This window comes from Nanorana parkeri, unplaced genomic scaffold, assembly GCF_000935625.1.
Source record: "Nanorana parkeri isolate BGI_ZX_2015 unplaced genomic scaffold, ASM93562v1 scaffold9, whole genome shotgun sequence".
Classification (NCBI taxonomy): domain Eukaryota; kingdom Metazoa; phylum Chordata; class Amphibia; order Anura; family Dicroglossidae; genus Nanorana; species Nanorana parkeri.
Window position 1 is genome coordinate 2,738,253 of NW_017306277.1, and position 15,995 is coordinate 2,754,247.

A 15,995-nucleotide genomic window follows, 5' to 3' on the forward strand; every position below is an offset into this window, starting at 1 on the left:
GGGGAGATTTTTTCTTCACTTCCTGTCCAATAGCCACAATAGGAAGTGAGAGGAAATCCCTCCAAAGTGATGGAAATCTCTGGTTGTCAGCAGGGTCACCAGAACAGAACTAGTCTTTCCAATGGAAGATTTCTCATCTATTCCTGTTCTGGTAACAGCCTAAAAATTGGGATTTTCTTTTACTTTCAGTGATAACGGTCACTAGGAAAAATAGAGAGGGAAAATCTCACTAACGGGGACACGGACGGCAAAAAAAACCTGACACTGCTTCTAATGCTTCTCAAAAAAATGTTGGCATCAGGTGCACTTGAAGTGCAGTAGTTGGAGATCACCCCTAAGCTGGGTATATACTGTTAGATTTTTTTTCATTAAATTCTTTCAGGCTGAATAGAAAAAAAAACCGAACAGATTCCTCTGTTCACACTACATATTGGGGGGAATTTATCAAAACTGGAGCAGACAAAATCTGGAGCAGATTTGCACTGCAACCAATCAGCTTCTTGTCTCATTTTCAAATCTTACCTGAGCAAACTGAAGAGAGATGCTGATTGGCTGCCCTGGGCAACTGCTCCTAGATTTTATCTGCTCCAATATTGATAAATTCCCCTCATTGTATTTTGACAATTGGCCCTGCCAGCTGTCAAAATACCTGAACAATGCCTGCATCTAAATGGATGTATGGACTGTTTGGCGGACAATTTCCCATCCGGGTCCTATGATTTTTTTCAATTGAAGGTGTTGGGTGGGTGCCGGCAGACAGGGCCACCCACTAAGCAAATTTCAGCCAGTTCATCAAGAAGCAGACATAATTCGCTCATTGTATACCCAGCTTTAGTAACATAAACGATGTCTCGTACGATAATCGGCAGGTGTATGGGCAGCGTGCGACCACTTCTACTGTTAGGTCACACGACTTTCGCTTTCCGAGCAGGCTGGAAAACCTGCCGAATATCGTACGAATATCGTACGGTTGGTGGCGTGCTCGGAAGACAAATGCCGCACGGGCCGGTGTGCGCGAGCGCACACTGCCCGCTCAGCACTGCAATCATCGCAAGCCCTCCCCTCAGCGGGGAGGGCTTGCGATTATTGCAAGTACTATCTGCCTGTCCAAGATAGGCAGATCGTACCAAATTTTAATCACCTTACAACCATCGCACAATAAAAGTCGTGCGATGGTTGTAAGATGTATGGGCAGCTTTAGGTCGTATGGAGAGTAGTGATGGGCTCGGGCGTGTTCGCAGCTCCACGTGCTGAGCCCACCAGGAAGCTGACAGCGCCGCAGCGCCAATCACGGGTACTGAGACATTATCCCGGTCCGCAGCTGCAGAGATCATGAAATGTATGCGTGCCTGTGATTGGCGCTGCGGCTCTGTCAGCTACCTGGCGGGCTCGGCACGTGGAGCTGCGAACACGCCCAAGCCCATCACTAATGGAGAGGTGAGAGTAAATTCTATTGGGAGAGGAAAGTGGAGATCACAAGGGGCACGAAGAGATTATCTAATCACCAGTTAATTGCATTCACTTTTGTATTGGAGGCACTGTTCACTTTATGCTGTATGATATATGCATCACAGTGGATGTCTTTGTAAAGTAGACTACTATAATCTCATCTTGCTGCTATTATATTTAATGGATATATTTTTTCCCCCTGTTTGTAAGCACTTCTAATTGACACAATTATATATATTGTATCTAGATATAGAGCACATTACATTTATAATATTGATATTATTTTGGCTTCTCGCTGGAACTAGTGCTTGCTGCTTAGTAAGAGACAGAGGCTAAGCGCGAAGTGCATTGTTTATTTATATAATAGGTCTCTCTTATCTTAAAGGGGGCTACTTATAGATGTTTTCTAATCTAATTAGAAAAGTGTGTGTATATTGGGAGAAATTTGTGTGAATGTTCTGTCTAATATTCAAGATTAGACCACAAAGTGTATGTAAACCCTAACAGTGAACTTCCTAGTTTGCTCCTTTTACTGTAGATACACCATTAAAAGAATTGTGTTATATTTGTTTAATAAGTGCAAAAAACTGTTGAACATGACAAAAACTAAAATCTCACGCAGTGTTATTAGCCCTGCCCAGTTATGGAGGTCAGGAGAACAGAAGGTGTTCTGCTTCTCCATGAATACAGTACAGTTGCAAATAGTGAGTGTTCTCACTCCAGGACAGGAAGTGTATTACTGGCAGGATCACCAGGTGAAAATAATGGAAAATAATCCTGTAAAAGAAAACGAATGCAGCCACCACATCTAAGGACTGGTAAGCTGCAATATATTACATTTTTGTTCTTGGGTTTAGATATACTAATTTTGACTCTTTTTTGTTACTAGTGGTGATGTCTTCCAACTGCTGCCCTTAGCGGTGCACTGTTTTCCATTGCATGCAATGAAATGGCAATGAGGAGCTGCAACCATCAAACGTCTATCCTCTTATAGTTACACTTGAGGATCTACATGGTTCTTAATACACTTATAGGGCTCCTGCACATGGACATCCGAACCCTCCCACCCCCACAATGGGCTGCATTCAGGCTGTTTTGACAAACTCAGTGCAAAGGATCTCAAGAAGACACTCTCCTTTTTGGATAATCTGCACTGCATTCCCAATACAGAGGAGCTGCGGTCTGTAGGGTTCTCTGGCTGCAGGCTATGTTGCAGGTGGGGCTCAGGTCTTGAACATCTGTCAACAGGAGTCCATACTAATACACAGCATCTATTGTTTTCACTGATGCACAGGATGGCTATAGGTGTGTAGGTGTCTCCCTGAGAACAATTATGACAGGTGCACTAATTGCCAGTAGACCGGTTATGCACATGTAGTAGTTGGATCCTTTGCTGTTCTCTGCAGAAGGCTGAAGGACCAGCCCTGCAAGGTAACAAACTCCTCTGCCTGTCGGAAGTTTTCCTCAGCACCATCTACTAAGGGTGTAGTCCCAAATGTTCCAAGTAATTGTTGAAATAGATAGTATTGCTTGTTTCTTTCCATAGCTTTGCTTGCTACTTTCCACTCGTTTATGGCCACCCATAGATGTGCACTGAGGGACATGAGCATTGAAGTAGAGTCAACATGCGGGACTACTAAGCAGGAGACAGAGCCCTCACATAGTGCTTAGCAAAGCTCTTCTTAAAAATTAGGCTAGATGAAGACTTAGTGAGTTAAGTCTGCAGATAATTTCTTGACCAGCATCCAATGGTTACTACTGGGGATGCACCGATATATTGGCCACCGAAACATATCGGCCGAACATGGCACTTTTGGCAAAATGCCGAAAGTGCAATTTTTCTGGCCAAAATAGCTGTGCTTCCGTGATTTCTCTCCTCCCCGCTGGGATGCCCAGCGGGGAGGAGAGAAACTGTCACAGGAGGCCAAGCGGTGTGGGAGGAGAGCGAAGTGAGCAGCCGGCGTCTCTCCTCCACGCACCGTTCAGCCTCCTGTCACAGATCAGGAGAGCTGCGGTGTGGGCGGAGACAGCCATTGCTGTCACAGGAGGCTAAGCTCTCCTCCTGCACTGCCCTGCCCAGCCTCCTGTGACAGCGTGCCAGGATGCAGAGCGGCGGTGTGGTCAGATACAGCTGTCATTGCTGTCACAGGAGGCTGAGCTCTCCTCCCAAACCGTCCCATCCAAACTCCTGTGACAGCATCTCAGGATAGAGAGCGGTACAAACACTCAGTGATCGCTGACTGCTTGTAAATAATTGAGGCGATAGTGTCCTCAGTTATGAATGAATGGGAAGTGATCTACATCACTTCCTGTTCATTTATGATTGTGGATATAGTAAACATACTATGTCCACACGTTATGAATGAACAGGAACACTCAGTTCCTCAATCTCTTTTTCTATTTTAAAAGGGAAATATCAGGGGTCTGTTTAGACCCCTGATATTTCCCCGAAGCCCCTAAAAGTAAAGTAAAAAATAAAAATATTGTATTTATTAAAAAAATTAATGAATACAAATAAAATATTAAAAAATGTAAAAGTTTTTTAAAAATAAATAAAAATACAAAATTTGAAAAAGTTAGAATAAAAAACATTTCTGGTTTCGGCCTGACATTTTTTTTTCATTTCGGTTTTGACATTTTCATTTCGGTGCACCTCTAGTTACAACACATGTGCCAAACATGCACTGTTATTAAACAAGTCTTTAAATGTTCTAGGAATACACACACAAAAAATAATAAAAAGTCATTTCTGAATGTGAATTCTTTCAATTTAAAGAATATGTCAGCACCTGCCCTTGCAACATCTGTTACTATTTTATCTTGGCAATAAATATGTTGTCTGCGCCTCCACCCACACTGCAATGCCTGAGAGTTTTCTGCTAAGTTGATTAGAAGATGAAATCTGCTCAGAGGTGTATTTCTCTGCAATGGAACTGTTAAAGTGTGCCTGTCAACTTTAATGTTTTTTTGCACCTGCCAATATGGGGCAGCTAAAAAAAAAGATGGCTAATGGAACCGGTCCTGACATGAAAGTCTTCTTCAATTTTTAAACAGCACATTGTGTTGCCACATGGTGGCCATAAAACATGAAATACCAAACGCCCCTTAGTGGAATTATGGGCAGTGGAATGCAAACAACTTAACAACAGCTGACTATATACATTATATGATGGTCAGATGTGCAGACACATTAGCTGAAAGATCTTTGAAAAAGTCCTGATGTAAATATGGATGCTAAGCCAGTCTGCACAAGCACATTAGGATATATAGAGGAATAAGAGAGAGATCAGGCAGATAATACTGCCTGTAGCCCAATCCCAGGATAAACAATGGAGGACAGCCAAAATTATCCAACAATGATGGCTAACTGCTAGTTCCCCCAAACATGACTAATTACTAGTTACCCTAAAAATCACAAATCCCAACTTCCCTTGCCAATCACTATACACAGATCAGCCATAACATTATGACCACTAAAAGGGGAAGTGATTAACATTGATTTTCTCGTTACAATGGCATCTGGAAGTGGGTGGGATATATTAGGCAACAAGTGAACATTTTGTTCCTGAAGCTGATGTGTTGTAAGCAGAAAATATGGGCAAGTGTAAGGATTTGATCGACTTTGACTAGGGCCAAATTATGTTGGCTAGACAACTGGGTCAGAACAACTACACAACTACAGCTGTTGTGGCATGTTCCCGGTCTGCAGTGGTCAGGACCTACCAAAAGTGGTCCACAGAAGGAAAACCGGTGAACCGGAGACAGGGTTATGGGTGGCCAAAGCTCACTGATGCACATGGGGAGCGAAGGAGCCCCCACCTTGCAACTTATGGGTTTTAAAGGATCTGCTACTGATGGCTTGGTGCCAGGTACCACAGCATACCTTCAGAGGTATAGTGGAGTTCATGCCTCTATGGGTCAAGGCTGTTTTGGCAGGAAAAGGGGGACCTACTCAATATTAGGTGGGTTGTCATAATGTTATGGCTGATCGATGTACAGTATACTGTATATGAAATATACATATGTGTTTTATGGTATATATGGGGAGCCCCTAAAGGCTATATATATATATATATATATACAGTATATGATTATGTATTTATAGGGAGCCTTTAGGGGCAAACCAAAACAACTCATTACTGTATAAAAGCCATCTCAGGAACAACATAAAGCATGCTTCATTAGACTCACTTCTGAGTCTCAATCTCGTGTAAGCAAGACGTGACTCTGAAGAAGTGTTGGTATATATAAGAGCAACCCTATGGCCATGAAGGACGTGGGTCCCTCTGCAGTTTCCCCAGTGTCCAATCTTACAGGCAACTTTCCGTCACGAGAGAAGGTGGGAATGCCCTACTACCCCGAAACAGTCAGTGCTGGATGAGTCACAATTCTCAGCTTTCTTCATGGTGCGATGAGCACAAAGCACAGGTTTAATACACAGTGCAAGAGACAAAAAAACATTTCACATATTAACACAAAAATGTGTGTTTTTATGTATAAGTGTCTGCAATATTTAATGTGAGAGACCGTTCCTATTCTCAGTGAAAGAGAATGTCTCACATCGAATCACAGAGCAAATTAATAAATGAAGATGTGAGGAAGTCGGGATTTAGCAGCTCTATCAATAAAACATATACTCTGTACTAAGATACCTCCGGCACAATTTAGGGCTTCAGGTTGTTTTTTCTTATTAAAATTCTAGGGAAGAGAAAGAGGGAAAAGAGCTCAAGCACTCGGTATGACTGGCACAGTGTGATTCTGTAACTGGGTATCACATCACATGCAAGTAAGGCAATAACATGTACACGCTATGCTCTGTCCTGTTAAAGGATAATGCACTATCAGCAATCTTAATCTGGCCATACACATTCACTGTTAGAATTTTGTTTGTCCAAGCACATTTTCCATCCTGTTCCTTTGACTTTTTTTTTTATCACTATGGTCAAAAAGGATCATAAATTTTACCCCACTATTAGAAAATTGAGTGAATGTTTCAAAAATGATTTTTTAAATTAAATCGCACTGATGTATAGCCAGCTTTAAGCTGCCCATACACTGCTTAAAGTTCATCTGATATCTGCTGAATCGGCCCAAATTCGAACTGTGGGTGGACAAAGCTATGCAGCTGCCTGTCACTTCACAGGGAAGGATGTACTAGTGCATTGTGGATGTACTTTGGCACTGCAATATGAGATGCTAGAGGGCCATGCCTATGCTTATTGAGGCATGAGGCATAGGGCAGGAGAGAGGGATCAGCTCACCAGTGTGCCGCTGTCCCTTCACCGTCTAATCACAAGCTGTGGAGCTGTCTTACTTGTATAACTTAAAGGTAGGGATGCACGATACCGGTATTTTGGTACCGAGTACCGATACTTTTTTCCGGTACTCGCCGATACCAATTACCGAGTATGGGAAGTCCCATTTAGGAAGCCAGGTGGCGTGTAAAGACTCGCCACACGGCTTCCTGATTAACAAGAAAGTCTGTCCCCTCTCACCTCAGCATGTCCAGCCTGTCACCCCCGGGGCCTCTCCAGCCAGGAGCTGCCTTCCTCCGGTACCCAGCCGGAGCCGTCTTGCTGGCCAATCATGGAAGCCGGGCGCCCTGTAATGACGCGGCGCCCTGTTTTCTGATTGGCCAGGAGGACGGCTCCATCGTCATGAGATGACGAGGGAGCATGAAGCCGGCTTCACGGCCAATCAGAATTCCGAGTGCTGCGTCATTACATGGCGCCCAGCTTCCCGACCAATCAGGAAGCCGAGCAGCGCGTCATTACACGTGGCCCGGCTTCCTGATTGGCCGGGAAGTTGACTCCATGCTCTCTCATCACGTGACGAGAGAGCATGGAGCTGCTTCGTGGCCAATCAGAAAAGCGAGCAGCTTCTTGATACAGGAAGTATTGGGCTAGGCATCGGAGCATTTGGGCGAGTACCGATATCGATACTAGTATCGGTATCGGTGCAGCCCTACGTAAAGGGTTATTAAACTCTTGCGTGTTTTTGCAAATACCTACTGCTAGCAAGCAGTAGATATATGCAAAAACATATTTAAAAAAACCTTTTAAAAAGGGTTAACACTTACCTGTGTCTTCGCCGCGCTCTCCCATCCGAACATCTGAAGAGTCTCGGGGCGGCTGCAAAGGATCTTGGAGCGGGCGCATGCGCAGTTCAGATGTTCAACCGGGAGACGAGGAGAGACACAGGGTAAGTCTATGGAGCAGCGTGCACCCGCACAGTCACCGTGGGACATGAGAGAAGAGGACAGAGGAGTCAGCGCTGGATCTGAGACCCGCACCAACGCTGGAGGGACAGATGAAAAGGACAGTAAAGAAGAAGATCGGATTAAAAGACATCATTTAAGGTAAGTCCTTACAGCAGGATTGGGAAGGGGGAAAAAAATTTGACTTCAATGTCACTTTAATTAGAGTAGAGAAAAATCAGATTACCAACCTAGCTGCGCTGTGCAAACCTCAGGACTGGATGGATTGAATTGCAAATCCTTTAGCAAGCAAAACAACTCCCGTATATCTATTTAATCTGTGTATCTAACTGTTTGCCTGGAGTTTTGAATATACCATTTTTAATATATTATTTTGATAAGGAGAGGTAGGCATATGTGAATTCTGGGTGTGAAATTACAGTTATCCTCCATTTTCTGCTAGGAAGAAAATAATCTCCTCTGGATTTTATTAGGAGTCATGTTCTAACCGGCAGCCTCAGTGTTCCTATCATACAAAGTGCAGATCCACCAGGTAATAATTAAAGCAGACATCCCTTTTCATCTGATAGAATGTACAGCAAATGTAAAGATACCATCAAGAAAATCTAACATTAATTAAAAAGAAAAAGTGAACAGTTTGCATACCAGCTGTCAGTGACTAAAATAGAGAGGCACGATGTTTTCCTGACATAAACCAATGTGAGGCACACTAATTAGCATGCAGATTTGGAAAGCCGAACATAGTTTTCATTATTTATAAAATAACTTTTTAAAGATTTATAAAGCGAAAATGTTATCTCTCTTGCTTTTATGTTTACCAAAAAAGAAAACCCTTCCAAGCATGTGGTGTAGTTGCATACCTAGGGGCCCCAAAGCCAATTTGTTTTACTGGAGCCCAACCTATAACTGGGAACCTCTTTCTTGCCGTCTGTGCAATGACGCTAACATATCTCTCAACTGTGCCTCACTTGGAGGGGCTGGCCCTCTTTTGGAACCCAATACCTCTGGCCCCTTTCTTTCTTATTTGTCACTCTTTTGGAACCCAATCCCCCGGGCCCTTTCCTTCTTACTTGTCCCTCTTTTGAAAACCAATCCCCGGCCTCCTTTCCTTCTCATTTGTTCCTCTTTTGGAACCCAATCTCTTTGGCCCCTTTCATTTGTCCCTCTTTTGGAACCCAATCACCTGGCCCCTTTCCTTTGCATTTGTCCCTCTTTTGGAACCCAATCCCCTGGCCCCTTTCCTTCGCATTTGTCCCTCTTTTGGAACCCAATCCCCCAGCCCCTTTCCTTTGCATTTGTCCCTCTTTTGGAACCCAATCCACTGGCCCCTTTCCTTCTCATTTGTCCCTCTTTTGGAACCCAATCCCTTTGGTCCCTTTCCTTTTCATGTATCCCTCTTTTGGAACCCAATCCCTCTGGCCCCTTTCTTTCTCATTTGCCCATCTTTTGGAACCCAATCCCCTGGCCCCTTTCCTTCTCATCTGTCCCTCTTTTGGAACCCAATCCCTCTGGCCCCTATCTTTCTCATCTGTTCCTCTTTTGGAACCCAATCCCCTGGCCCCTTTCCTTCTGATTTGTCCCTCTTTTGGAACCCCATCCCCCAGCCCATTTTCTTCTCATTTGTCCCTCTTTTGGAACCCAATCCCCAAGCCCCTTTCCTTCTCATTTGTCCCTCTTTTGGAACCCAATCCCCCAGCTCCTTTCCTTCGTATTTGTCCCTCTTTTGGAACCCACTGTTGCCATTTTCCTTTTCATTTGTCACTCTTTTTGTTCTGATATATAGATATCTATAAAACTGTATTAAGACTAAAGGTGTTATACTACACTTAACCTTTCATCCAACTTAAAATGATTGCATTTGTTATTTTAAAAAGCCAGTGTAACATAAAAGTGAGGTAGAAAAGCACTTGTGGGTTTAACCAGCCATGTTATGTACAGTATATTAATTCTTCAGCTGGGGCAAGGCCGGGGGCTTGTCCTTAGCATACATACTTTGTGCTAAACAGTGTCAATCTTTCCATTTCAGAAAGTTGGGAGGTATGCATTAAGTGCTTATGCACACGGCCGTATGAAAACACGGCAACTAGTATGCAGGATCTTGCTGGCAGAAGCTGACAGGAAGATCCTGCTTTTTGTGCCATATGCATGCAACATTTACATTCGCACTGTGCAACGATATCCTAGTTGTTAGGAAGCTAGGTGGCTTGTACCCCCTGCATCCTAGCAACCAAGGACCTAGGAGGTAAGGAGATGTGTGTAACCAAACAAGGAAGAATACATGGTGGCTCTAGCCACCTGCATCCTATCAACAAAGGGCGCTAGGTGGCAAGGAGCCGCAGGGGTGCTAACAGCGAAGAATGCTAGATGGCAAGGAGCAGCTTGCATTATAGCAACAAAGGTGCTGAACAGGACAACAGCCAGTGCTCCTAGCAACCAGTGACGTCAGTGAGCAGGGTACGACACTGGCCAGAGCATCACCAGTTTCGAAGAGCTTAGCAACCTGGGACGCTCTGGCCGGAAAGGGGGCAGCAGGCACACCTGCCGCCCTCTCCCACATGACCCAATGAGATGCTGCCTGAGGAAACTGCCTCATTATAGGGAAGGCCCTAGATGCAACCAATGTCACCTTGTCATTAACTTTAGGGGGTACAGTGGCTGCATTTGAATGGGGACACCTGGGATTACTGCAGCTAAAATCCGTGGGTTCTTGGCGTAAAAATCCCAGCAAGCGGCATGAGTCCCTGTGTGAATGGGGCCTTACATTGGTGCCAATAGTGCATCAAATTATGAATATTCTGTAGATACAAAATGTTAAACTATGGGGTCAGGGCTTTTCCCCATAGTTCTCCTAAGGGTAACGGGAGGACACAAACTAGCATCCTCCCGTCACCCAAAGCTCAGTATACCGCGAACTACAGCTTGCGGTATACTGAGACCGCCGCAGCCGGAACGGATCCCGACAATTCTGTCTGGATCCACCCAGCTGCGCGAGTGACAGCTGGCTCTGCCTATCTAGAGGCGGAGCCAGCTGTACCCGTCCGTTTCCGGGCAGTCAGCGCTGGAGGATCGGACAGGGGAGTAATCCCTGCAGGGAGCTGTGAGTGACAGTCACGGCTCTGTGCGGATAGATCGAGAAGTGTGCGAGTGACGGTATGTGTGTTCGCTCACTCCCCGATCTACTGAGCCGACCTGTAACAGTTTCATTGTCACAGGTCGGTCAAATTTTGAGGAAATCACTCGCCTCATAATTCTACTTTAACAGTGGAAATAAAAGTAGAAAATACATTTAAGAGAAAAATGCTCTCTACTTTTCTCATAATGTATTGATCAACAATTGTGGAAGATAAAAATCATAATAAAGATCAATTTATAGAATTTCCTAATCCATAATAAAAATCTAACTGCATATTTTTCAATCCATACATATTTTATAACCTGTGTTATATCTGGGGAAGGAAACTCATACCGAGGGTGTTCAATGCTGAATACGTTTTGACTGACAGGAATTAGTTCCACATAGCTGGGAACCAGGTTGTGAGAGGTGAATTGGATTACATATAAAGGAAAATTGTTATTTTCTACCTGTCATGGTTTCTAACCTTTTTACATTAACAATCCACAGAAACAAGCAATTTTATTTCAAATGTATACATCTCTGATAATGACACAACCATGATACATTTACATAATGCGTTTAATATTATCACTTTTCTGGGCCCCGATGCACAGCAAAAAAGAAAAAATGAGCCACGTCTTCGGAGCTGAGGCAAAAATAGGTTTTCACACACAACAGCTCACATGCGGAGAGATCCTGGAGACTGAGCGCTAGAAAAATCCAGTGAGATTTAATGACCTGAAAACCATTTCTCATTCGGAGGAAGGTGTAATGAGGAGGTGGCATTATTGTTCTCTCAGTGAACATGCACAATCTAAATGGACATGTAATAAATTCACTAATCTGAGTTCTGGCTATTCACTGGGCACTAAGTTTCATGCATGGAAAGGTAAAATACTCCACTGGCCCACAGCATAAACAACACCATTGAAACATATATATATCTATATAGATCTATATGTTTAATAACGTCACCATTAATACCTGCCAGCAGCCATCATGGTGATGGACGCGGCAGAGAGAGGAGGGGGTGTTCACCCGGCGGGATAAGGTATGCCGCCATGTCCCTTCCTCTCTCCTGAAACTGTCGGGCTCTTGGTCCATGACTGTCAGTCATTTTGGTGTCACCACTCCAATGTTGTCACCCGGGTAGGCCGCACCCCCCGCACTTCTGTTGTGACGCCACTGTATTTAGACCCAGCTGTAGATCCTCAAATCATCTCTGAACTCATGCTGACATTGTCCTTCCTTCTGCTTATTTTTGCTCCCCATGGTCCCTGTGTTGTAAAGTAGTCACCACTCCAAGCTCGCTTCCGTGATAGACTACAATCTCACGTTTAGTTTACTTATTTGTATTGAGATTGTAGTCCATCACAGGAGTGAGCTTGGAGCGGTGGCCACTTTATAACACACACAGGGACCATGGGGAACAAAAGTAGCCCCCCTCCAGAAGGAAGGACAGTGTCAGCACCAATTCAGAGAGGATTTGAGGATCTACAGCCGAGTGATACACAAATAAGATACATTTTTATTAATAATTAAGGTACTTGAATGTATTCTTAAGATTTAACTCTTGAGTTTAGTGTCACTTTAAAGTATTTTTATGCAACACTACATTATCAAAAAGTTAAAAAAATGTTTACATAAGAACAAAAAATAATTAGCCAAAGCATACCAAATTAAACAAAATGTATGAATAAAAGGAAATCACGAACTGTAGGAAAATATAAAAAGTCATAAAAAAAAAAGGCACTTTCATAACCCAGTGGTATCAGTTGGTGATTTCACCGAAAATTCAGTTGCTAAGGAAGTGATCTGGAATCTAAAGCTGAATTCTGGTGACTAGATGCGGCAAAAAAGTAGGCGTGTACATCCAACCCAAACTATGCCAATATTAACATTCACCGGCCTTTTATCTGTGTCAGGATGCTTACTCTGATAACAAACTGTGAGATCTATTTAAAAATACATTTCCTTACTAGTGTAAATGTTTATTCACGGATATCCTTTGCAAATCCCTTTGCTTTTTTTCTTTAAGAGCAAAAACTAACTTGTTAATTTTTCCGACAGTTTCTGTTGCTATGACAACCAGCAATTAGAAAGAAGATGCTGGATACTAGTTGCCAGGGCTGCCAATGTATGTAGGAGTAGAGATCCTGAGATTTAGAGGCGCTGCTTACTGGTTTCAAAAAATAAAAATGCTCTAAATCTTCTAGTATGAATAAAGATTGTACCCTTTAAAGATTTACAAATTTTACCAATTTCTGGGTGTGAGAGCCACAAAGATGGTCAAATCAGACCTGTGGATCTATTTCAGCAGCGCCCAATCTTTCTAAAGCTGTAAGACACCAAAGCCAAGCTTTGAAATGATTGTGATACAGAATCCTACAAGTAAAGGTGATACTCTGCCTGCTAACAATGACCTTTCCTCTCTTGATTTCAATCACAGCAGGTACTGTGGGGCAAATCATCCTTGAAATTGACAGCAGAAGGGGTGAGGTCATTCGGGTTGTTCTCCTAGGATCTAAGCTCCTCTTTGCAGCAGTGACTTCAAAGCTCAGGGGAAGGAAAGTGAGCTGAGCTGCCAAGATAATGATTTTAGGTTTTGTGCTGTGAACTTTAAGGATTAATAGCTCCACAGTGCCTGCAGCGACAGAGATTAGTGATGGTTGTTTTAAAACTCATTTACTGCTTGATAAAATATGTAAGTGTAAATACCTAAAGCCATATTGAATTCTTGGGAAATGCTATTTGTTTCAATGGAGGATGCCAGAAAACTATGATTTAAAAGTGTCTTCCTTTTGTGCTCTTCATAAGAGAGCCCCAGCACCAATCAAAACTGCCCCCCTCCCTTAGACTGATGGCTTCAAAGAAGGACCGCTGCCCTCTGCATGAGAGCAGTTATCTTTTGGAATTCTCCCAGCTGAGTGACAACTAGCGCTCTGCAATCATCAGAAAGTGTTAGCTTTACCATTACTGTACAGTTTAAGACCCAGTTACCACCAGATATCAGTACCAGTCCAGTTCACATTTGCCAGTATGTGATGTAGGTCCTTTATCGGGGCTACAAAATCAGTGATTACTCATTGTGAATTGGGGGAGCTGAGGAAATGTAAATTTCTTAGAATGTGCAAATGCAGCCATGAAGCGGCTCTATATGTCCTCTATAGCAGTAACCGAGGGCTGAGGCATCTTTAAGAAGCAAACTCATTTGGACTGCTTTCAGGACTTGCTTTATCACCCAGCACTGAAACTCAACTGTCAGTATCACTCTACCTGAACATCTTTCAAACCTAATGCCTGAACATACAATCCCCTAGCTCTTTCCTCCTTTTACCATTTTCTGCACCGTGGAGAGATTGGCATTTAGCCTGGGCTCTGCTAGTGCGTTTGCTGATGTTAGTTTGACAACTGCCAGCCGTCTTCCAAATTAGGGGGGAGGGAAAATTCACTCCGACGGTCCTATGCAGGAGCCAGCAAGATCTTAAAGTCTAACTGAACTACACTGCTCTAACTGAATGACATGCTTTGTGTGTGCTTACAACATTGATGTTTGTTTATTTTGTTCTTAATAAAATATTGTTTTTGCCTAGTTTCATTCTATGTTGCATATCGGTGATACTGATCTACTGCAGCTTCTTTGCAGTCATTTCATATCTACATGCACGCAATCAAACAATGGCTACATGGCATTTCTCATGGTTGGTGTCCTAATGATAATGAGAGAGGACCATGCCTGTGTAATTTGTGTTTAAAGGAGAACTATGAGGTGAGTGAAAATCACTCATCCTCATAGTTCGACCCGTCGTGTGACAATGAAACTGTCACACGTCGGCTCAATGGATCGGGAAGTGAGCACCCAAAGTGATTGGAAATTACTTTGACAGCTGTCACCGGAAAACATATCCATAATGAGAGATTTCCTCTAGATTCCCGCTAACAGTCATCTGGACTAAAAATGAGACTATGTCTACATAGTGTAATAAAGACCTTAGTAGTTCTAACCCTTCTTGACCCCATACGTTTTGGCTGAAGTTTCAGATTATCGGTAAGAATACCCAAAAAGTTAGGCGCCTAGAGTAATTTCTTAGACTCTTTAGCTACCTGGTTCCAGGAGCCTGTCCAGCCCCACTTCAAACAATTCTCTTCCTGTTCTACAGTCATTTTATTGTATTCTGTTGTTTTTGGCCTTGGCAGAGCCCTGACACTGATCATAAGAAAGTATTTTATTCCCAGATTCTACAGCTAGGGATGAAGGGCTGCTAAGGCAATACGCAGTTTGGAATGGAAATATCTGAAATATGGGCAATAAACATGATTGGTGTCTTTTTTCCCCCTAAATCTCCTGGAGAGCAAAGAAAGAATCCAACACACGCTGACTGCAATATAGCTAATAGGTTGGTGACTTTCCCATGTTTAAACAAATACAAGGGTAAGCATGTATATTTCCACTGCTGTTGTTCACTGGGAGGAAAATGCAGTTAAATCCTGGAAGACAAGAGCACAGACCTCCCTTAGCCGAACGATGAACTCTGAAAAGAAAACAGGAACTGTCCACACAAAGGAGACCTTCATCGGGATACACAAAGCCATTAACATCTTACATTTCTTGATTTCTTTCAATTTTTATTGAGTTTCCATAGGCACAAACACAGAAGGTTTAGAATTGGTTCCCACCACTTCGTTGCTTATTTGAGCCTTTCTAAGCCAGGGTGCCATCTAGGCTTTATTAGGGGTACCCCAAAAATCAATATAAAATTGCAAGCAAATAAAAAGAAAAAAGTCAGAGGATCATGGGTGACTTTTTTTTACAGCGTAATAAGTTGTTACGGTCTGTGCACTATAATAACCAAACACACTATGCGGGCTGGCCGCCAGCTTTCTAGCAACCAATGAAATCATCAGTTGCTAGAGCGCAAGTGGCTGGCCCACACGGCGTGCTTGGTTGCCCCTCTCCTTGTACTGCAGCCTGTGCTGACCCTGAATCTTGCAAGTCTCAGCAGATGCGTACTGCCTTGAACAGGCACTGCGTCAGATCACATACACTGCACCTCTGATTTGAAGGAGGAACTCTTGATGTGAAAGCAGGGGGCCTCTGATGTGAAAGGAGGACTCTGATGTGAAAGGAGGACTCTGATGTGAAGGGGGGACTCTGATGTGAAGGGGGGACTCTGATGTGAAAGGGGGGACTCTGTGGTGAAAGGGGGCACTCTG

At 43.4% G+C, this 15,995-nt stretch overlaps 1 protein-coding gene across 1 annotated transcript in view; it reads right to left on the reverse strand.

The window, feature by feature from the left end:
* PRICKLE2 (prickle planar cell polarity protein 2) overlaps positions 1-15,995 on the reverse strand; it is a 246,662-nt gene that overhangs the window by 59,073 nt on the left and 171,594 nt on the right. The window lies entirely within an intron of this gene.